The sequence below is a fragment of the Danio rerio genome, chromosome 16, assembly GCF_049306965.1.
Source record: "Danio rerio strain Tuebingen ecotype United States chromosome 16, GRCz12tu, whole genome shotgun sequence".
NCBI lineage: Eukaryota > Metazoa > Chordata > Actinopteri > Cypriniformes > Danionidae > Danio > Danio rerio.
The window spans coordinates 36473998-36497285 of NC_133191.1; the positions used below are offsets into that span (position 1 = coordinate 36473998).

The 23288-nt window shown below is 34.6% G+C and overlaps 1 protein-coding gene across 48 annotated transcripts in view; it reads left to right on the plus strand.

Annotated features, from left to right (window-relative positions):
• Positions 1 to 3727: 3727 nt before the first annotated feature.
• Positions 3728 to 23288, plus strand: part of LOC137487928 (uncharacterized) — a 100906-nt gene continuing 81345 nt past the window's right edge. For 26 of the 48 annotated variants that reach the window (XR_012392222.1, XM_073926230.1, XM_073926237.1 and 23 more), the window contains exons 1-2: positions 3728 to 3926; positions 4430 to 4550. The gene's annotated coding sequence lies outside the window, so the exon portion shown is untranslated. The remainder of the gene's footprint in view (positions 3927 to 4429; positions 4551 to 23288) is intronic. The other 22 variants (XR_012392223.1, XM_073926203.1, XM_073926219.1 and 19 more) reach the window with 2 other exon arrangements.

Below are 23288 nucleotides of genomic sequence, written 5' to 3' on the forward strand. Positions count from 1 at the left end.
TGCTTTTTTCCAAATTTCGCAATGTTACTTTTAACTCACTACTTAATCCACTTCTTTCCACACTTGTGTGTTTCAAATAATTGGTTACATTTCTGGTTGGGGGAATTTCTATTCGAACTAACTGAAAGATCTTTTTACCCTTTGTGTTTTATATTTATAATTTTATGCTTAGTGTTATAAAATGACATTAGTATGAGAAGCATACAGTGCTCAGCATAACTGAGTACACCCCATTTTGAAAATGAATTTTTTATAGGTATAGGTAACAAATTTTGGTGCATGTAAACATAACAGAGTTATTAAACTGATATATTTATTAAAATAATATTTAAGTCACCAAACATAGAAATAAGGAATGGAAAATAGAAATAGAAGAATTAAAAAATAGAAAGATAATACAATTAAATTCATGTAAAATATTGGGAAAAAAAAACAAAAAACAAAATTTCAATAAAAAGCATCACGTGACGCAGTGGGTAGCACAATCGCCTCACAGCAAGAAGGTCGCTTGTTCAAGCCCTGGTTGGGTCAGCTTACATTTCTGTGTGAAGTCTGCATGTTCTGCAGTGTTTCTTCTCGGTGCTCTGGTTTCCTCCACAGTCCAAAGACATGCGCTTTAGGTGAATTAAATAAGCTAAATTGGCCATAGAGTATATGTGTGAAAGAGTGTGTATGGGCATTTCCCAGTGTTGGGTTGTGGCTGCATAAAACAAACAATGGATAAGTTGGCGGTTCATTTCACTGTGGCAACCCCTGATTAATATATAGGGACTAAGCCGAAAAGAAACTTTTAAAACTTTTTTTTATGTAAATTTTCTCTAACATAATTTATATCACAATTATGAATCTAATAATTTATTAAGTTATTTTGTTAAATTAGCTCCATTGTTTTATATTCCTCACAGTACAGTAATATTCAACACACCTTTAATATTGATGTTAAAACACTTCACATATTGTTTATTGATAGAGAAGTTTCTTCCATAATTCCTGCAAAGCATCTTCTCCTTAATCCACTAACACCAATGTGTGCATCATACAATTTATTAAAGAAATTACACTGACTGCTGCAGTAGCCTACCATGGTTAGTTAATTATCCAGCTAACGCAATCTGGTTTCATGTTGCATGTGCAAACTACAAAATTCTGATTAAAAACATTATCTTAATCCTTTCACAATTGTTTATAATTGTAGAACGAAAGAATGTCTCATTCTGAGGTAATGATCAAAAGCGCTGCTGTTATCGCTCTCCTTTTAAACCTCAGGTCTATAGTTGCAAGCCTTTCTGTTTTCATGGTCTGTTTAAAGATTTAGTGAGGCCCGCAAACTACTACCTTTAATGACCAATTAACAGTAGTGAAGCTGTGTGTGCGGCAAGGGTTTGTTTAAGTCAACAAGAACGCGGCGCTGCTGACGGTTCGCCTTTAAACACCTTCTCTTCTCTGCTTATTAAAATCTGGGCAAACACGTGCAACCAGCGCTGACACAGCCTTGAGAGTGAAAGAAGCAGAGGGTTTCCAATGTGTGTGCGTGTGTAAAGTTGGTAAAATTGTGTTAAAGTTGGTTTAAATGAGTGAAGGCAGGTTATTAGCATGGCTCAATAATGTAGCCGTGGGGCAGGACACGGCTAGTCAAGGCCACAGTGTTTCCTGTGCTGCTCATTTAGTTTTAGAGAGAGTTTGTAGGTGCTGCACTGGTACGTGAAATGCTCTAGACCTGGTTATCTGAAGAGCTAATGAGCAGTAGCTTATACAGACCTTCAACAGACTTACAGAAACAAGCACATACTGTACATATTGGCCTAGTTGATATGTTGGATTTTTAAAAAAACTCTCTAATGTTGTTTATTTGATATTTTGTTGTTTGCCGTTGTGTATGTATATATATGGCCTACAGCAGCGGAAGACCACACCGGGTGTCACTCCTGTCAGCTATAAGAACTGGAAACTGAGGCTACAATTCACACTGGCTCACCAAATTTGGACAACAGAAGATTGGAAAAACATTGCCTGATCTGATGAGTCTTGATTCGTGCTGCGTCATTCGAATAGGGTCAGAATTTGGTGTCAACAACATGAACGCATGGATCCATCCTGCCTTGTATCAAAAGTTCAGGGTGGTGGTGGTGTAAGGGTGTGGGGATACTTTCTTGGCACATTTTAGGCCCTTTAGTACCAGCTGAGCATTGTGTCAGGGCCACAACCTACCTGAGAATTATTGCTGACCATGTCTATCCCTGTGTGTCCACAGTGTACCCATCTTCTGAAGGCTACTTCCAGCAGGATAATGCACCTTGTCATAAAGCGTGAATCATCTCAGTCTGCTTTCTTGAACATGACAATGAGTTCACTGTACTCAAATGGCCTCCACATTCACCAGATTCCAATCCAATAGAACACTTTGGGATTTGGTGGAACTGGAGATTCACATCATAAATGTGCAGCTGACAAATCTGCAGCAACTGCGTGATGCTATCATGTCAATATGGACCAAAATCTCTGAGTAATATTTCTAGTACCTTGTTGAATTTATGCCACTAAGGATTAGGGCCATTCTGAAGGCAAAATGGGATCCAACCCAGCACTATAAGATGTGCCTATCTGTTCACACATAACTTAAATGTATTCCCATACCATGTCGGGTTAAGTGATGACAAATAAAAATACTATTCAACATTTACCCAAAACTTTGAATATTTTTCTTACCTAAATTAATAGCCAAATGAAACAGTATAAAATATCTGGAAAAACTTTTGTTTTTTACATTTAGTTGCCCTAAAAGTCCTTAAAGAAAAATAAAAAACTTCACTGTACAAAGTATGTAAATATATATTTTACTGTTAGATTTGTCAGATTTTCCCTAATATTTGAAATTCAGGAAAATGTATTTACAGTAGAGATGGTAAATACATGTGTCCATCAACAAGTAGGTTTTCCTATTTCTATTTCATGTGATGTTCAGATATAAATTGTATTATAAATATTATATATCATAAATGGCTAGTTTAAAAAAAAGATTCTATTTTCTTTCCCTGACACTAGTACAAGTCTATCTTTGCATGCCTGCAAGGTGCAGGACTAAAGAATTTTATTCTAAAACCATGTGTATTAATTTAGAAATATAATTATGTTTTTACAACTAGACAAATAAAAACACATTGGGGAATAGTTTCCACTGAATTACACCATCAACATTGTTTTTATTTATTTATTGTTTTATATTATTTGCTCTTAATACCTTATTTATTTTTTGTAGCAATTGTTTTTGTTAAATCTCATGTTTTTGTTAAATCTGTATGTTTTCCAAAATTTTATTCCTGTGTAAATGCAATTAATGCATTAATGCTGCTTCAGAACTCCAACAAAACTTTGCAAATGCACATTATTGAGGTTTTGAGCCCCATCAGATTTGATTAAATACGACAAATAACTGTCTGTAGATGGCGGCAACTCACTCACAGAATCATTTGAATCGTTCAAAACAATAGAATCATTATTCAGTCACTCATCGCTACTTCGATTGATTATACCGCTTAAAAAAGTAGTTCTCTTGTATCCGATGATATCATTTAAGAATTTATTATCACATCAACATATATTATTATCATACATACTTAGTTTGATTACATTTGAATTACATTCTAATGACAGCTATGAAAGTTTTAAATTAGCTAACTAAAGAATTTCCCGCCTCGGCTCAAGGATACAGTCTATGCCAAACCTAGTCAGTCGAGCTGCAACGGTTTACGTCGACGACCGCCTCAGTGGTTCAGGGCTCTGAAGTAAATGTTCTCTAAACTTATATGTTTTCTAAATTGTTGTTGCTAGCATCTGGAATCTTGATTTAAGATCGTGAATGTTTTTGTTCATCGGGACAACTTAACTTTTTCATGATGTGAAAAACTGAGGGCTGCTTCGACGGTGAGGTAACGTTAAGTTAATGTTACTGTGTTCCTTGACATTTCAGTAAACTGTATTTTGCAGTTATGTGGTTTTCCTTCTGTAGAATAATGTTGCTAAAATGCCTGTTTTTTTCCCCTGACGGAAAAAAATAACGTTAGTTGTAGGTCTTTGGGCAATGTAAGTTAACTTAATTCTTGTGTAACATTAACAGTTAACTTAGGCTGTCTAAAGCTCAAAACAGCTATTTCTTTTCTTTTTTTTAAATTAACAATTGAAATGGTTAAGGTTTTTTAAAGAAATACATTTAACAAATCAATTAGTCTTCATCAACACAGACACTACAAAGTCACAACAGATTGTAACTAAAGATATTTGAATTTTTGTGTCCCCTCATGCCCTATATCACATCATGAGCTGTTGTTTTCAATAAAACATTATTTTACATTTGACATTTCAGCTTGTTCTGTGTCAAAGCAGTTGGTCTGTCTGAGTACTCTATTCAGATTGGCTTGTTTTGTTCAAACAGGTGAATTCGATTCCGGTCTGTTCAAGTCAGCTGATGGGTTTGTTCAACAAGTTCTGTCTGCAATATTTCAGCGAGGATGACAATCAGATATTCCAGTGGACCAGACATTCACTATTTTGAGGTATGCTTGAATATTTTTACGCAAAACTATATTTATAATTTTAATGGCTGTAAAACGCAGCTGGTATTAAATTGTGCATTTGTACGACAGGAAGTTCATTGTCAGTAGAGAACTTTTTTGTTTGTTTTTGTTTTTAATCGCCATATCACCATCTCTAATGATGAGTAATTGATTGCTTATCAATTCTGCCAAAGAACAACACTCAGAAACAAGTTTTAGCTGGTAGTTCATAATTGTTTTGACAAATATACACTCCTTCTCTCAGTCACACTCTGCAGGGCTCAACGATAAGTACTGGGCCAGCTTCACGGGTTTAATTTGTCTGCGACTATTTGTCAACTGCATGCAAATACAGTCTTAGAATCAAGAAACCGTTTAGGTTTTTAAGTCTTCAAATGCTACCTTCTCTGTGATGTGTAAGCACTGTATTGCTTTTCGGTTCCTCTTATCTGATTGGATGTTGTGAGCACTTTATTATTTTCCATGACAACCAGTACAGCGAAGAGACAGCATTATCAAATGACAACAGATCAATGACAAATGATCAACTTCTCATACTACATTAATTAAATTTTTTTATTATTTAAATTCTAGATTCACAAATATTTTTTTAAATATGTGTGGCTAAGAAATAACTATTAACTTTTGTTTTTGGTGGGGCCAGTGAAAATATTGGCAGGGCAAGTAAAAATCTGAACCACTGGTCCGATCGGGCCAGTAGAAAAAATCCTTAGCGTTGAACCCTCCTCTAACATATATGGTATATCGTTACACACATCTTTATTGTTTTTTTTAATACTCAGTATCGAAATGAAAATGACGTGAGTTCTAGCAGTGATTTGTTATAGGCCTTAAAAATAGTTTAAAAAAATATATTCCTCTCCATTTTCATTGTAGATGTTTATGCTCAAATGGTGGTTACACACTAAAGGTGCACGCTGAATTTTCGTATGTTTTTTTTATATTCATATCTGAAAAATTTGTCAGGTGGACAAACCTTGCACACGGAGTCCGATGCGTATTAATTAAAAAAGCAAAACATTTTGGAGTCAAATTAAGCAGTGATACTTTGTTCTCCTCTTTCCTCTCCAAAGTAAAAAAATAAAGGGGAATGTTCTACATATTGTGTTCACCCTTTACTACATAGAAAGGGAGAAGAGTCCTACTTACCAAAGAGCTTTGCGGGATTATCACGGAATGCAAAGTTTATTTTGGGAAATAAGTGGATTTTTGATACATTGGTCGTGATACTTTGCATATAATGTACGTAAACAAATGGCAGTACCATAGACATTATAATAAGTGGCTACATTGACATATTTGAGCAACAGACCGAATCGAACAATGAGATGCCTTTTTATTATAATGTCCATGAGCAGAAACAGAAACACAAAAAACAGCAGCAGGTGAGAAGTGTGCCAGTCACTGAGTCCAGCATACAGGTTTTCAACTGTCCGCCAAGTCTTATATTATGCACTGGCGGCATTTTGTATTTTGCCTTTAGCTTTAGCTCAAAATGCCTCTCAAATGGCTTTTTCTGATGCGAATAACAGAAAAAATTAAACCCGATTTGAAATTTTTAATGACGCATGACAGTTTCAGAGACAGTATGTCAATACGATTTACACAACGTGAGGTCGAATATATTTTTACATTTGGAAATTACAGACTTAAATTTCAGATTCAGTGTGCAATAACCTTTAAGCTAAAAATGTGAAATCATAATTAAGGGCCACTGTAACTTGACATAAAGAAATAACTAAAATAATAATGAAATTGGCTGTTCATTCTGCTGTGGCGACCCCTGATTAATAAAGGAACTAAGCAGAAAATAAAATAAATGAATAAATGTAAAAAAAAATAATTGAAAATATACCACTGATTATAAAGAAGTGACATTATTTTAATCTAATATTAGGCAAGGCATGTTTATTTATATAGCACATTTCATACACAGTGGCAATTCAAATTGCTTTACATAAACAAGAATAGAAAAATTAAGTATAAGAAAATAAAAAACAAATAATAAAAATTATTAAAAACAGATTAAAATGTGTTAAAACAGCTTATAAAAGAAAGAAAAAGAAAAGAAAGACACAATAGTGTTATATGTGGGACGTAGCACTGTGCTCATTCAGTAAAGGCACAGCTAACCAGATGTGTTTTCAGACTTGATTTGAATGTGCCTAATGTTGGAGCACATCTGATCATTTCTGGAAGCTGATTCCAGCAGCGAGGGGCGTAGTGGCTGAAGGCAAATTCCCCCTGCTTTGACTGAACTCTTGGAATTTCTAGTTTATATGATCCTAAAGATCTGAGTGAGCTCTTAGGTTTGTATTCAGTGAGCATATCTGTAATGTATTGAGGTCCTAGGCCATTTAGTGATTTATAGACAAGTAGTAAAATTTTAAAATCTATTCTGAATGTAACTGGGAGCCAGTGTAAAGACCTGAGGACAGGTGTGATGTGCTCTGATTTTCTGCTTCTGTCAGAATCCTGGCTGCAGCCTTCTGGTTAAGCTTCAACTTTCTGACAGTCTTTTTGGGAAGGCTCGTGAGAAGGCCATTACAGTAATCCACCCTGCTGCTGATGAAAGCATGAACAAGTTTCTCTAAGTCTTCAGTGTAAATAAAGCATCTAATTCTTAAAATGTTTTTGAGTTGATAGTATGCTGATTTACTAACTGCTCTGACATGACGGAAACTCATATCTGACTCCAGAGTCACCTAATCTAATAATCTAATATTAAAATAAAAACAAAAAAATATAAAAATAAACGCAAACTGTATTTATTCAAATTTATTTCCAATCTGTAAAAATGTTTTTTTTTAAAGAAAACTATAAATTTGAGAGTACATACAAATTATTAATAAAATCACAATAGTAATTCTATCTAAATCATGCTAAAACAACGATATATTCAATATACTTCTCTCAACAAAAAAGTATAGTATGATAGGTCCCTGCACGAACAATATCAGACCACACACCAAACAGACAAAAATAAATCCCTATCAGTGTTCAAGCACAGCACTCAGATCAAAGAATAGCTGTAGTGAGAACATTGTACTTCCCATGGCATTCACGCATTACACTGTTCCATCCACAGGTTTACACACACTGCTATTCTAAGCCCACTAAACCGTCTGTAAACTATGCATCTCTACGCTACATCTGAATGTAATTATCTGCAAAAAAGAAGCACTGGTTCACAGCACAGTTTTGAATGATCACAAAGACTAAAGGAAACAGCAGCCAAGAAAACCCAATGCGCTAATCAGGATTTAGCCTTTGTTTTTAGTGAAGCAGAAGAAAGACAAATAAGATGAAGTGTTCTTGCTTTTCACCACATTGTAGCTGGGGTATTTAGCATAATACTGAATCTTTATCGTGCAATGAGAGAAAGCTATTATGTACAGATTTGTTAGCTCATATTTGATTGTTATTAAACATGCAAACGTCAGACAGGTTTAGTGAGAAAAATAGGATGAGGAGAAATACTTGCTGAGTTGTTAGTAATCTACTGTAGCATCGAGTGTATGTTCTCATTGTGTCTGCTCCTAAAGGTTTTTTCACATTGTCTCATATTTCTCTTACTATGAAGTTTATTCTTAAATAGAGGTCAACCAACATGGGTTTTTTCTTGCCAATTGCAATATTTAGAAATGATGGCAGACAATGATCAATATAGGATGTCATGATAACAATTTTTTTGGGTCTTTTTCCCCTTTTCATCTCATAAAATTTAACAGTTAATTACAAGTGATGCAGAAAATGACTTGGAAAAACAAAAGCCTGGCCAATCAGGGCACTATAATCTGACCCCCTAGTTTTTCACATTTTTTATTTATTTGTTTATATTTTTTTGCTATAAAAATGACTGATTTTGTAATGGTAATTTCCAGAAATTTGAGGAAAATTTTGCGATTAAAATATATATAAATATAAAAAATATTAAGTAGCCTACTATGTTAGATGAGCAATCTTCATGACACAAATGATAAAACTAAAGCTTCTTTATTTTGGTCTTTTGTCAAGACAAGATCTAAAACGTTAGAGATTAAGCCAAAGGAAGGTTGAATAACTATTATTTTTACTCACAATCTTACATTTTCTTTATCAGATTTCACTCCACGGATTATGTGACATCATGTACCTTGCTCAGAACATGCGTTAGGGCTTCAACTACAGTAATACAGCTAAAACATGGATTGCCGTAAAACTTGTCAATTGCAGGGAAGCGTTTTCTCTCGTCAATGCCAGGCAAAGAGTTAAACAAAATTATTTATCGATTTGACACACGTCATAATACCAGCCATACATTTAAAGCAAAAGTAATGTCTTTCAATTTGGTCAGGTCCAGCGACCTTCGTCCTTGAACCACCCTTCATCTTTGTAAGCTGTTCCATTGCTCCGTTTGTTAGAGGTTTGCTCCCACTTTTTTTGCAGTCTAAAGCATGTCAAATGCACGAAACGCCCAATTTGCGTCGTGTCATTCACTCGATTGACACCATAAGATGTCTCACATGTAAATAACTCACGCAGGTGGAATTTAAGAATTTGAGACACTCAAATACAGCACATGTGCCGCATATGCAACGTCTAGAAGTCATGTAAAGCAATCAATTACAAACTGAAATAAATATAATTTGATTTTATAGTTTATTGTTAGATGTTTTAAGAGATTATTAAATTTTTTTTGTTGATTTTTGCGTTGGATTCAGCCAACACAAAATCTCAAAAAACTAGGGGGTCTGTATAATGCACACCTTTTGACAAATATTCAATCACAAGTAAAAATGGCAAAAGTTAAAACAATTTTACATTTAAAAAAAATGTGTTTCTCCCATAAAGCTGAATCAAATTACCTTTTCAAATCCACTGAGAATGTCAGATGTGTTAATTATCAATTTTTTTTTAATTATTCTTATTTTTCTGTATGGTCTAGACTTTTCACCGTCCTTTGCATGCTTGTGAAATAATTACATCATTTAGTGGGTTAATTTGTAGTGTTGTTGATCTTGTTGTCACATTTTGTAACTTGTCTTTTGATGTGGGTTGTTCCACTACTCAAATTTACAATTTAAATGGTTGTTGTGCTTTATACTAAGATAAAGAGTCTAGCATTATTTTAGCTCATTAATTTTCATGTGATGTCAACAACCACTTATTACAGTTATTTTATGAGTTCTTACAGTATAGAACATAAGCTAAAGCACATTTTAATGGTTTAAGACTTGTAATTCTAATTGCATTTTTTTTAATTCTTGAGTTTTTTAATCTTAATAGGCAGTTGTTATAATATCTGAGGTAGATTTTAAACCAAAGCAACATAATAATAAGGCAGATAAATTCATCCAAAAAATATATATTTATAGCACTACATCTATATCATGAATCACTTCATAGAAATATAATAGAGATGCGTGGATCAGCTGAAATGTCACCAAAATCCACTGCTTCAAGCAAATTATTCACTTGCCACCCACCGCCACTTACAATTTTCTTTGATATTGATATCTGCACGCAAATTGGATTGTTCGTTTTTAACAATTAGAACTAATCTGCACTGTGTGCATGTATGATAAATACACTGATCGTGAATCGCTTTTGAATAAATCAAAAGTTTGGCTTTTTAGAGTAGCCTACTTTTTCTTCAATAAAATAAACACAATTGTTATTACTCCCTTCAAACTTGAATGGAAATGTCATCGTTGCCTTCAATGCAACACTATATGTTCAGCCAGAGCAATGGCTTGTTAACCCCATTGCCAAATTTCCCACAATGTACTTTTTGCCTTTCGTTTGTTATGTTTTTAATTATTTTTTATTTTCCTCTTTTATCTGTGTCCGTTTTGTGCTTAATCCATTCGTGGATAAAGATGGGTGTTTTTTTTAAATGAGAATGCATATTAGTGACTCGTATTTATGATTGATCCTGACCTGCAATTAATTAGTGCTTTTGTCACTGCAGTTTATCTTAATGGGCTTCTGGAAGAACATTTCAAGTACACTACTAGTACATGGATATACTTACTAAATAAAATATACTTTTATACTTGACCTTAACTTTAATATACTTTTTTTCATAAGGGTGTATTTTCTGACTTACTAAGATCAGTTTTGAACAGCTAGAGGGAGTATTGCTGCTTCGACAGCCAAGTTAGGTCAAAGCTATGGATGCTCCGATAAGGATTTTTGCAGCCGATACAGAGTACTGATTTCTTGTCATGGTGATTGGCTGATACTGAGTACTAATTCTAATGCTTTATAATTGATTAAGCACATTTTCCCTCTAAGTATGAACCATAAGAGAAGATCTTGCCTTACCTAAGAAAATAAATCAAGGATGCTGCATATTATCCCTTAAACACGTCTCTTATAACCATTTAGGTGTGAACATGTCATGGCCAGGAGCAGCTTTACAGAAAATAATTTATCCATTAATTTTACTCTGGCTTAGTCCCTTATTTATCAGGGCTTGCCACAGCGGAATGAACCGCCAAAGAATTACAATTTAATTTGGAAACATTGTAAATGATGATAGAAGAATTCAACATGTCTTAATCAAGAAAAAGTTCACATTTAATGCATAAGACAGCTCACATTTGATGCATAAGAAATTAAAATGCACACCTATAAATCTAATACTCATATACTTAAAGGTAAGAGGTCTATAAACTACTGTTTATAGCAATGAGTGTATTACAAGAAGTTATATTATTAAATATTCATGTTAAAAATAAATAAAGTTTTATTTATCTAATAATTCCAGCCAGCTTTTAGTAAACTTTAGGGCTGCAACATCTAATTGATTAAATCGCTAAAAATCGATTACTAAAAGCGTTGGCAACGAATTTCATTATCGATTCATTGTGTCGCGCGACACGGAGACGTTTGATTAAAAAAAAGAACACTTTAGCTCAGCACAGAGCGGAGTAAACACGGCACCTCTCCGTCTCTCGTGCACTCATATTCATAAATTTCTCCCAAAATACATGCAAGTAAGTGGCTGGTGAACTTAGAGAAGCATAGATTCAACTTTATAGTTACGAACTTTTACTTGTTCAGTGACTCAAAGAAGACAGGGATGATGCGGAAGAATCACTACAAAATCAACTTTTGTTCCGTTTTGAAGTGAGAACCATAAAGTCCCTAGCACTGGTGTTTTGTGTCAGGCGCTGAGCCAAAGAAAGGCGGCGGGGTTAAGTTGGTTTTGTTTTCGGGATCCTGACTCATACAGTGATGGACGGCATTAACTCAAAAAACTCTTACCCTAAAAAGGTCTAAAATGTGTTTCATACAAAAAGACAAAGCAGGCTATGTTCCACAGCTGTCTTTTGCTTTTTTTCGTTTAATATTACGAGCACTGCTCCGTTTAAGCTGTCGCAATTTGCGTTTAGCCGAAGGGACTGTCGGAAATATGCCACGAAAATATTAAGGGTGAATGTTCTAAAAAAAAAAAAACTCCCGGGCCAGATAGAATCTTTTAAACTCAGCAGTATTTTGCTTTGCAAGACTAAAGACACATTTTTATTCACTTGCCTTTTTTTTGATCCTTTATTGTGCCATCTGTTGTCATGTATAGCTGCACTGCAGAAAACTTTTCTTACTTAGTCATTTTAAAAAATCTTGCATCAAGACCAGACAAGAAAAATGGCATGAGAAAATGAAGTGATGCTAAAAACTTCTGTTTGAGATTATATCTTATTAAGATCATTTTTATTAACCCATTGGCAAATATTATTTCTTGTTTTAAGCTAACAATCACTTAATTTTTAGGTTAAGTGACTTCTTATGATATTTCATGTGTCTAGTATGTATCTTCATTTAAAAACATTTAGCTATTTGGATTGAAAACAAGACAAAAATAGCTAGTTTATTAATATTATTATTATTATTATTATTATCATTATTCTAACAGCTCAGAGGTGAGCTTCTTTGAATAAAGGGTTGAAAATTAATGCTTTTCTTGTTTTGTTTTTTATCCGATTTATTGATTAATTGAAAAAATAATCGACAGAATAATCGATTATTAAAATAATCGTTAGTTGCAGCCCTAGTGAACTTGCGATATTGTCAAAACAGAACTTTCAGTTGTTATATGTAAAAAGGCCTAAATGCATGCAAGGCCATTTAAATATTTTGCTCATCTTTAACTACTGACAGCAGATCACTCATGATGAGAGAGAGGGACATTTGCACTCGCGATATCTTTACTGCTCTATTCATTTAACTAAAGAAATGTAATGCTATTACAGTGCCTCTTGCGATCTGTACTCTTGCATTCACTCTCGTGGCCATGATTTCTGAGTATTTTAACTCATTTTTGGTGATCACGGGGCCGGTATAAATTTGCGGTAGACTCGCGGAGCTTCCAGCAGAGGTCATACATTTATATAGGGGCGACTGCATCGCATCAGCTTAAAACAGTGGAGATACAATGGCTGCACTTGCAACAAAGAGAGCAGAGCATCACTCGCGTGAGTCGTAACAATAAACTGTAAACAAGTCGCACAGCATCTGTATATATTTTAGCTGCTGTCACTGTGACGCGAACACATTGGTCACCCCCACACATTATTTACTTGTGTTGTAGCTGCTGTAGACTATGCATAATATAAGGGAGCGCACGTGCGTCTTCGGTCCTGTCAGATGTGGCGCTCACTCTCATTCCCATACAGCTGAGAGTGTCTGTGTGAACTCCACCATGCGCGATTCAGAGAGCAAAATTTGTAATCTTGTGACCATGTAGAGACAGAAATCACATGCCGTTGTGTAAATAACATATTACATACGGCTTTTTAGCTTGTTTATTAAAAGAAGTTTTGATCTGGTGCTATATATAAAATACAATTAAATTGACTTCAAGGGGGGGTGGGGAAAGCCGTTGGGAGGGTGGCGCGCCGCCCTAATATTATGGTAGGCGAAACACTGCATTAAAAAATAAAGCAGTAGAAAGGATTATTAAAATAATATTAAAAAGCCATGCTAAATAGTTATGTTTTTAGGAGTTTTTAAAAAATATATGATGAGGCTTTTCTAAGCTCAAAGGGAAGATTAATTGAATCTTCTGTTAAGCTGCTTTGACACAATTTACATTGTAAAAGTGCTTTAGAAATAAATATGACACGAATTCAATCAATCAATTGGTCTTAAAACACATTTATTTATTGAATTATTTTTTTAAAAATTACGGCTACATAACAATTCACTCAAGCATGGGTGTGGCACGTTCATCCATGTTTTGGGTTATATCTGTTTCCTCCCTAGTCAAGGTCACAAAGGCTACATGCCTTAAAAGAGAGGTTTATCTCCGATAATAGTGTTCACTGACTTTCAGCCCACCGGAAAAAAAAAAAAAAAAACAGATCACACTTGTGGCCTATAAGCTGAATGTGCCATTTTCTGTTGTGAATCGTGGATTATTGTGTGTTTCTATAGGCTTATACCAACTGAAGTCCATGTATACTCATGCTTCACAGCTTAAATCCAGTGTCTGTGTATCAGTTTATGTCAGAAAGCAATGTAAGCTTATTTTCTGCTGAAGTGTACATGGATACTCAGGCTGGGGTGGATTTGAATAAGTTAGATGAGAATAGATGGTCCTTGACTGCAGTTACAGCTTTTGGAACTGGTTTACAATCCCAAGATGCAATGTAGGCATTCAGGTTCTCGTTTAGTTTACACTCAAAGCCATTGAGTGTAACACTTGTTTTTCACCACACAGTAGTGTATGCATACAGTATATGTGATGCAGATTTTATCTTTGGGACAGTAAGCAGATGCAAAATTGTTTACGCACTACTTGGCTTGTCCACAAGATGTCAAAACAGATCTGGACATTTGTTTCACAGCTGGTTGCAAAAAATATAAAATCAAACTATTGATAGCAGCAAAAGAGAATGCCTGGTATTAACAATCATTCAAATCCATCTTTTCTGACCACTATTGTCCTGATTAGGGCTTTGCACACACAATTGGAAGCATGCGGTCAGCATTCGGTCCCATTCGCACACGAGCAGAGAGCACACATCTCAACTTAACGTGAGCGCTTTAATGGTCAAATAGGTGTCAAAGCGCTGTGTTAAGAAATTATTTATATTAACCCTCATTTGTGTAATAAACAAACGAGTTGAGAATCAAAAGACACGTGAAAGCGAAACCATTAAAGTGACAGCATGCAATTCCTGCTGCCGCCTGTTTTTATCATTAATCAAATAACAAAAGGAGAAAATCTCTCACTGCTCTGGACTTTTGCATCTAAAGTGTTTTTCTTACAGTAAAGGTGCTTGAAGCAGTTTGTTTTATATTTTTATTCTATTGTATTTATTTCTGTTACCTTTGCAGGGTGGAAAATAATATATGCAGTCAAAGTCAGAATTATGGGCCCTCCTGAATATTAGCAACCCCCCAATTTCTGTTTGATGGAAAGAAGATTTCTGAACATAATAGTTTTAATAACTCATTTCTAATAACTTATTTATTTTAACGTTGCTATGATAAGCACACACAATATTTGGCTAGATATTTTTCAAAATACAAGCATTTATATTTAAAGTGTGATTCAAAGGCTTAATTAGGGTAATTAGGCAGTTTATTGTATAACAGCAGTTTCTTCTGCAAACAATATAAAAATATATTGCTTAAGTGGGCTAATATTATAGACCTGAAAGTGGGTTTCAAAATATTTAAACCTGCTTTTATTCTTGCCAAAATTAAACAGATAAGCTTTTCTCCAGAAGAAAAATATTAGAGGAAATACTGTTAAATTGTTTTGCTCTGTTAAACATAATTAAGGAAATATTTATTTTAAAAAAATTCTCAGGTGCGCAAATAATTGTGATTTCAACTGATAATCGTTTTGAATAATCGTGATTACAATTATGACCAAAGTAATCGTGATTATGATTTTTACCACAATCAACCAGCCCTAGTCCTGATTTTGTTTCAGATTTCACTTTTGCTCAGTGAAACACAGGGACTAGTGAATGAAAAAAAAATCCATGTTATAAGCAAGTGGAAAGGAAATCAAATGACTTTGTTGGTTATGGGAACTATGATTTAAATAGTGATTTTGTTATAATGCACTAAAGTTTTCAGTTTCATAGCATGAGTTGATCATGTTTCAATCCTGTACTTTAATAAGAAAATTAATAATAAGACTAAGGGACTTAGCCAGAAATGAAATGAATGAAAAAAACTAATAAAAAGTATAGATGAAGAGTCAAAGAACAGAGAAACCATTTATCTGTATTTTGTTTGACTTCAGACGATGGCAGATGTATCTACTGTGCAGACTGTGTTGAGAGTATGTGTTGGACTGTGTTTGTGTGCGGCTGTGCAGTGCAGGTTCAGTATTCAGCTCAGGGTGCACCAGTCATGCTAATTGCTCCCAAGGTCAGAGCCTGAGCTGGGCTTTGCTGAGTGAGTATACCTGAGTGTGTGTGATCTAGACTGCCTGAATGGCATGTTTTGATCAAGCCTAATTTGATCAGTCGAAAGTGTCGGTGTGAATGGGGGCTGCGGATTCTGATGTTGACAGACTCTGAATCTATGTAATTATTGAGCAGGTAAAAAACAGAGTTCCCACTTCTAACTTCTGTCTGCTGATTTCTCCATTTCACAGTTACATTGTGGATGGATGCTGTTTTTATTTGCCTATGAGGTGTTAACATTTAGGAGTTTTTGTCTCTGCATATTTTGTTTATCGGACTATGAGTTAGGACTCATACACAAGCAGTCGACATTTTGGAAACCTGTTCTTTTTTTGCCACTGTTTTCCATGTTTTATATACGTTGTGAATATTTATATATAAACTCATTGGCCATTTTGTTAAGTACACCTTGCCAGTATCTGATTGGAACAAGTTAAGACAGGTTTGTCGTGCCAAGAAAGTCTCCTCCAAACCATAACAGCATCACCAGCTTAAAGGAACCCTCCACTTTTTTTGACACCATTGATACAAGGCAGGATGCATTCATTCTTTCACGTAGTTTATACCAAATTCTGATCTTACAGGCCAAATCAAACTAAGCATGATGCATTTACATGTGGCAAATATCTGACAAACTACTTTTACTTAGAACACAAATCATTTTTGGCCTACCTTAAATTCATGTCTCGCAAGCAAGGTGGCACTGACCACAACAATGCATTTTTGGCATCCTGTCCACTATCCACTTCAACACTTATCTTGTTCTTTTTTCCCCTCACGTATATCTTACCATTGAGTTACATTTAGCTTTTACAATGTCAACTGCACAATGTTCACTTATGGCTTGTAAAACAGTAATACAGGATGCATTATCCTGGTGTAAGTTTTCATTAAGGGTTATGCATGGCCACTTTGACCAGCAATTCTTATCAAGTTGGATGGGGTATTTAAATAAATCTCAATTGGTAGAATGTGGCTCATAGTTTTATGTGCCATGGAAATGTCCTTTACACCAGTAGCAACCTGAATCTTAGCTGCAACATAAAGTTTGGTACTACACCAGTAAAACTATCTATCATGCTTACTACTGTGATACACTATTAAACTTACCACCATTAATGAATTAATCAACCAATTAATTCATTCATTCATTCTTTAAATCATTCATTTTCTTTTGGCTTAGTTCCTGATTTATCAGGGGTATCCACGGCGAAATTAACTCCCAACTACTTTATCATATGTTTTATGCAGCAGATGCCCTTCCATCCACAACCAAGCACTGTGCTGGGAAACACTATCAAGTTGTTTTGTTCATGTTTTTGTAGTCACTGTGACAATTCTCAGACACAACCAATTAGTAAACACTCACCTTCCATTCTTTTTCTGGACACTTTTTTTCAGAAATCTAAACTGTTTTATGTGCTGTAGCACCACCAATCTTGCACTTTTGATGTTTAATGTAAACCCATAATTAGCTGACAGAAGTTAAGTTTAAGTTTAACAACTGTATTAATCTCACCAGGAGCAATTAAATTACGGCAGTAGTATTTCATAATACAACAAACAAATAAAGAAGCAAATCACCTAAAAACAATATTGAAAAAATCCAGCATGCTTCACAAAAACTTTATAAATAGTACTAAAACAAAACATAGAAAGGACTCGTATATAAAAAATTTAAAACTTGCTAAAATGTAAGGTAAGCCTTATTGCCTCAGGAATAAAGGTGAAGTTATATCTGTTAGAAGAGCATTTAATGCGTCTAAATTTTCTTTCAGAGGGCAAAACAACAAAAAAAGGATCTGGAAAATGGGAATCATCTCCTATCACACTTTTTCCTTAGCATTTGCTGTTCATTTAACTCTGCTAGACTCCGCAGAGGCAAACCAATAATCTTGGAGCAAGTCTTGACGTTTTGAAGGCATTTTTTTTTTTGTGTGTCTCTAACGAAAAGTGAGGAGAACGAGCATAAAAAGGAAAAGCTTAATACACTCTCAATATAAGTAGTATAAAAAGTTATTAGTTTATATATTTTTTCTACATACAAAGAGTTCAGTTTCTTAAGAACATACATTCTCTGATGCACTTTCTTAGTACCAGCTTCTGAGTTCTGCTAGAACTTTAATGTGGTATCAAAGATTGTACCAAGATAATTATATTCCTTTACCCATTCAACTTGTTTTCCATTGAAATTCACCGGTTTTACATCTAAAGCATGTTTTCTAAAGTATTAAATGCAAAGGAAAAGACCACAAATAGCATTCTTGCAAAATTAAGAAGTGGCACCTTTATGCTCATCTGCTGCTGTAGCGCACCTTATTCAAGGTTTGATGTGTTTGAGTTCAGAGATGATCTTTTGCAGACATCAGTTATGATGATTAGTTGAGTTATTTGACTGTTGCCTTTTCTATTAGCTCAAACCAGTCTGCTCATTATCCTCTGACCTCTGCCATCAAAAAGAGATTTTTGCGCACACATCTGGCATTCATTGTATTTTTTCTGCACCATTCTCTGTCAATCCTACTTGGACTCATTTGTTTAAACATAAGTGATTTAACTTAATCATTAATCTTTTCTTGTTAACCTTTTCACAAATAATACAGTCTATCACCAGAACTCCCAGTGTGTACATAGTGCAGGTAAAGAAGAGCAGTCTGGGTTTGTGTGGTGATGTCTGTGACAGCGGCAGTGATGTCAGGCTATGAGTGAGATTGATAGGGTCTATGATCAGGGACACGCTGCTCTCCTGAACAGCGCAGAGATGGATCACATCACACACATACACACTCACACGTCTCCTTGCTTTCCTGGATAAATGAACTAAGGGGGAATTTATCACTCCCTGCTCCAAAAAGAGAGTGAGAGGAAGAAAGAGACAGAAAAAGCATACCTCCGTCTTCTTCTGGGTCAACCACCTCCCTGCTTCTACTCCTCCTCCACCTTTTCCTGTGTCTCTCCCTCATTCCACCATCAGCGGTTCTCCTCACAGGTTAGGTGTCAGGCTACAGGCCCGGTTTTGTTGTTGCGGTGTCATAGAATGATTTGTCAACGTGAACGATTTGCCACTCAAGTGAATCAATCAACCTGCAGGAATGCACTAACAGAGGCAGAGAGACAAGCGTATCCTCTCAGCATGAGCCTTCGTTGTGACCGGCTTTTTGTCTTCCTCAGGCCCAGCCCTTAGACATTTTTTGGGGAAAAATGCTACCTCAGTTTACCTCCTGTGTGAGGGTCATTCCTCATGTCTCCAAGTCTCTGTCATAGTTTCTTAGACGCCTCTCTGTTTTTTTTACTGTACGTTTTCTTTGCCCGAATTAGTCTTTGTCATGGCTGATTTGAAATAAGCATCCTATTGCATTAGCACATGCCTTATTAAGCAAATGCTTATATGAAAGACCTTGCTTAACTGGTAGACAACCTCACAATTAAGTCTTCTCTGTGCAAAACATCTCAAACTTTATTGCCCTGGCAAATGACCCCAGGGAACCTGCTAAGAACTTTTAATGTCTGATGTTATTTCCCTGATGGTGATAATGTTTTCATTGATGAATTATTAAATAACCAACAAAATAAGAAAATACTGTCATTGTTTAGTGAACTGCATATCTTTTTTTAATTTGTATGACTTTCATTCTTCTGTAGAACAGAAAAATGATTGCAGAATCAAGTACTTTAATGTTTTTTTATATAACTTAAATTGCTTGTTTTTGCAAAATGTCATTGTTGTAGTTTACATGGAAACATAAAAAGTATGTTTCATAAACAGGAAATGAGGAAATGTTACCTTGCCACAAGGTAAATGATGACTGTATTTCCTTTTTTGGTTTGAGCGACCTCTTTAAATTGCAATGAGGTGATTCTTAAAGTATGACATAAAACAGGTTAGACATAATTGTTTAAATGTTAAATGTTTATTTGTCAATTATTACTAGGGGTAAGCCAAATGAGGATTTTTGATCATGGTAATTTTTTATCAGTATTTTTTGGATCATTGATATCTGCTTTTTAAGAAATATCATGCTACAGTGTTTGTTGTACTAATTACACTGCACACTGTAAATGCGAATAGTATTCCTTACTATCAAAATTCTAGTGTGTTTACTTAATTTTAAGCTAATTGTTGAGTTTACTAGAAATGCATTAGTGTTGCTGACATAGTAAGGTATAAAGTTCCCATAACTAATGTAATTTGAGTAAAATTGCTTATAAGGGCTAAGCCATGCTGTTACGCATGCGTACTGGGTGGTGATTTCCCATCCCCCATCCCGAGTCACAACCAACCGCCACCCAGCACCGCCATTGAAGGACAGGATTTCATATTGAGAAGATGTACTGCTGTAAATCAAGGTAAACTTTTCGTTTTAATTACTACTTTGATTTTATTTGTATAGTATCAGTAATCTGTTTATTTCCTGCACTTTGTGAAATTGTTTGCTGTTTTGTGAACTAATTAATAGCCCATGATGTTGTGACTAAACGTTTTGACCACTGCACGTTATTTGCAATACTGTCTACTTTACTAGATAAGCTATTTTTAGCTGCTTAGTCCTTTTTAATAACTATTAATAATTTGTAAAGTTAGTAGTAATTTGTAAAGTGGGCGTTATGCTCTAAAAGAGCGGGCCGCGCCATTTTAAATGATGCACTGAGAGAGCAAGAGCGCGCGCAATGATCCGTTCAAATAGATGTAAAGTTAACACATAGCTGTAGGTCTACATTTTTAAAAAAGAAAACGAAACCTATTTATCCGCATTACAAATACAGTAACGTTAGTTATCGCTGAACTTTAGTGGCGCTTGTTGTGACGAAAATATGCGTGTTTTTTTTTTAAGATTTACTTTTATGAGATCACCTGCAGAAAGCAGGTGAGGAGATCAGCTGTGATTCGGTCCGGCGTCAGCGAGCGGCTCATGACCAGACCAGTCGTTTTTTTCTCCATGATCGCCGGGGCAGCAGCAGTTTTAACCCGCCGAGGCTTTTAGAACATTATAAAGCAGTTTCAGCTCAAAATGGACCCGTGAGTGTCGTAGGTAATTTAGGATTTCGATGCGATTACGATTCGTGTCACTGTATGAGGCAGATACATATTTACACATGATGCTAAAGTGTGCTTATGCTAACAATCCCTATAAAACTTAAAGTTAAACTTATGAAAATGCGAGAGATATTTAATTAACTCATTTATTTGTTTTATATGCTATTTGACTTTTCTTTATGCCGTTTTGAAGGTTTATTCCAGTGTTGCCGTTACGTTATTGAGTGTTTTGTATTGCTGTAATGACAAATAAATCTGATCAGACGCGACTGAATATGTGTGATGGATAACGTTAATGATGAAGTGGTATAAATCGTACAACCAAGCACAGAAACATCCCTTTGTTTACTCAATATCACACAAAGGCATCAACAAGCCTTTGTTATAAGCAAACTTTCTGTAAAGAAACAGGCTTTGCCAAACCTGTTAGTTTGCATTTTTAAAGAAGGTTTCGCTAATTTTTAACAATTTGGGGCAAATAAATTTGAACAATTGCAAGGTTGTTTAAAATGTAGCACACCATTAGAGTATTGTGAGTGGCATATTTGGTTTGTAATATCATTATACCCTTTATTTATTTTTTATTTCAGACTACCAGTTTGTGAGCTGATATGCAGTGGAAATGTAAGTTTTGCACTTACACATCAAAGAAAACTTTTTGAACAATACCGCACAAGCCATAGAACATATTCATGAATTGTTCTATTAACGTTACCTTGTCTCCATACTGAGTATCAGGGTAATTTTAAATCGTTTAATGCATTAAAAGTACATTTAACAAAATTCTCAGCAAAGAACTGCATGATCAAGAATAGTCCGAATATTTTGTCCATTTGAATAATCATCTGAGGACTAGTTAGAAATAGGGTTGTTGTGTTGTGATACCATTAATTTATGTTACAATACTATACCAGCTGAAGTATGGTGATACCAAGTAGTATTGCAATACTGTAATTCATAACTTAAATCCATGAAATAAAGAAAAATGTCAGAAATAATATATTGTATATGTTATTATAGGCCTACTTGAATTTAAATAATTCCCTTATTGTTGAAAAAAGTATTTGCACATCTCTTCACCTAAAATGTATTCATTCCAGCAAAAAAAATACATTAAAATAAAGATACATAAAGAAAAGAGCATTTTTCCAACAAACCTAGGCTATATGAAGTGGTCAAAAATTGTTTCCTGTTGCTATTTTAGGTTTTTCATCTATCATACTTTTTTCACACTTATTATCGAATAAGAATCCAAAGTTATTCAAAATTTCACTTTATGAGTCATTCTTTTTAATAGATTGTCACGGTAGCCTTCTAAGGTTGTAAAACTGTAGAATTTGCGCCTTTTATAGTAGCCTATTGCATATTTTGTGATGGTTCATTTTGAATCGGAATTCGTTTATTTCTGTTCCTGTCAATATGATATAATAGCTACAACAACCGTGACAATCTATTAAAAAGAATGACTCATAAAGTGAAATTTTGAATTACTTTGGATTCTTATCCGATAATAAGTGTGAAAAAAGTATGATAGATGAAAAACCCAAAATAGCAACAGGAAACAATTTTTGACCACTTCATATAGCATAGGTTTGTTGGAAAAATGCTCTTTTCTTTATGTATCTTTATTTTAATGTATTTTTTTTGCTGGAATGAATACATTTTAGGTGAAGAGATGTGCAAATACTTTTTTCAACAATAAGGGAATTATTTAAATTCAAGTAGGCCTATAATAACATATACAATATATTATTTCTGACATTTTTCTTTATTTCATGGATTTAAGTTATGAATTACAGTATTGCAATACTACTTGGTATCACCATACTTCAGCTGGTATAGTATTGTAACATAAATTAATGGTATCACAACACAACAACCCTATTTCTAACTAGTCCTCAGATGATTATTCAAATGGACAAAATATTCGGACTATTCTTGATCATGCAGTTCTTTGCTGAGAATTTTGTTAAATGTACTTTTAATGCATTAAACGATTTAAAATTACCCTGACACTCAGTATGGAGACAAGGTAACGTTAATAGAACAATTCATGAATATGTTCTATGGCTTGTGCGGTATTGTTCAAAAAGTTTTCTTTGATGTGTAAGTGCAAAACTTACATTTCCACTGCATATCAGCTCACAAACTGGTAGTCTGAAATAAAAAATAAATAAAGGGTATAATGATATTACAAACCAAATATGCCACTCACAATACTCTAATGGTGTGCTACATTTTAAACAACCTTGCAATTGTTCAAAT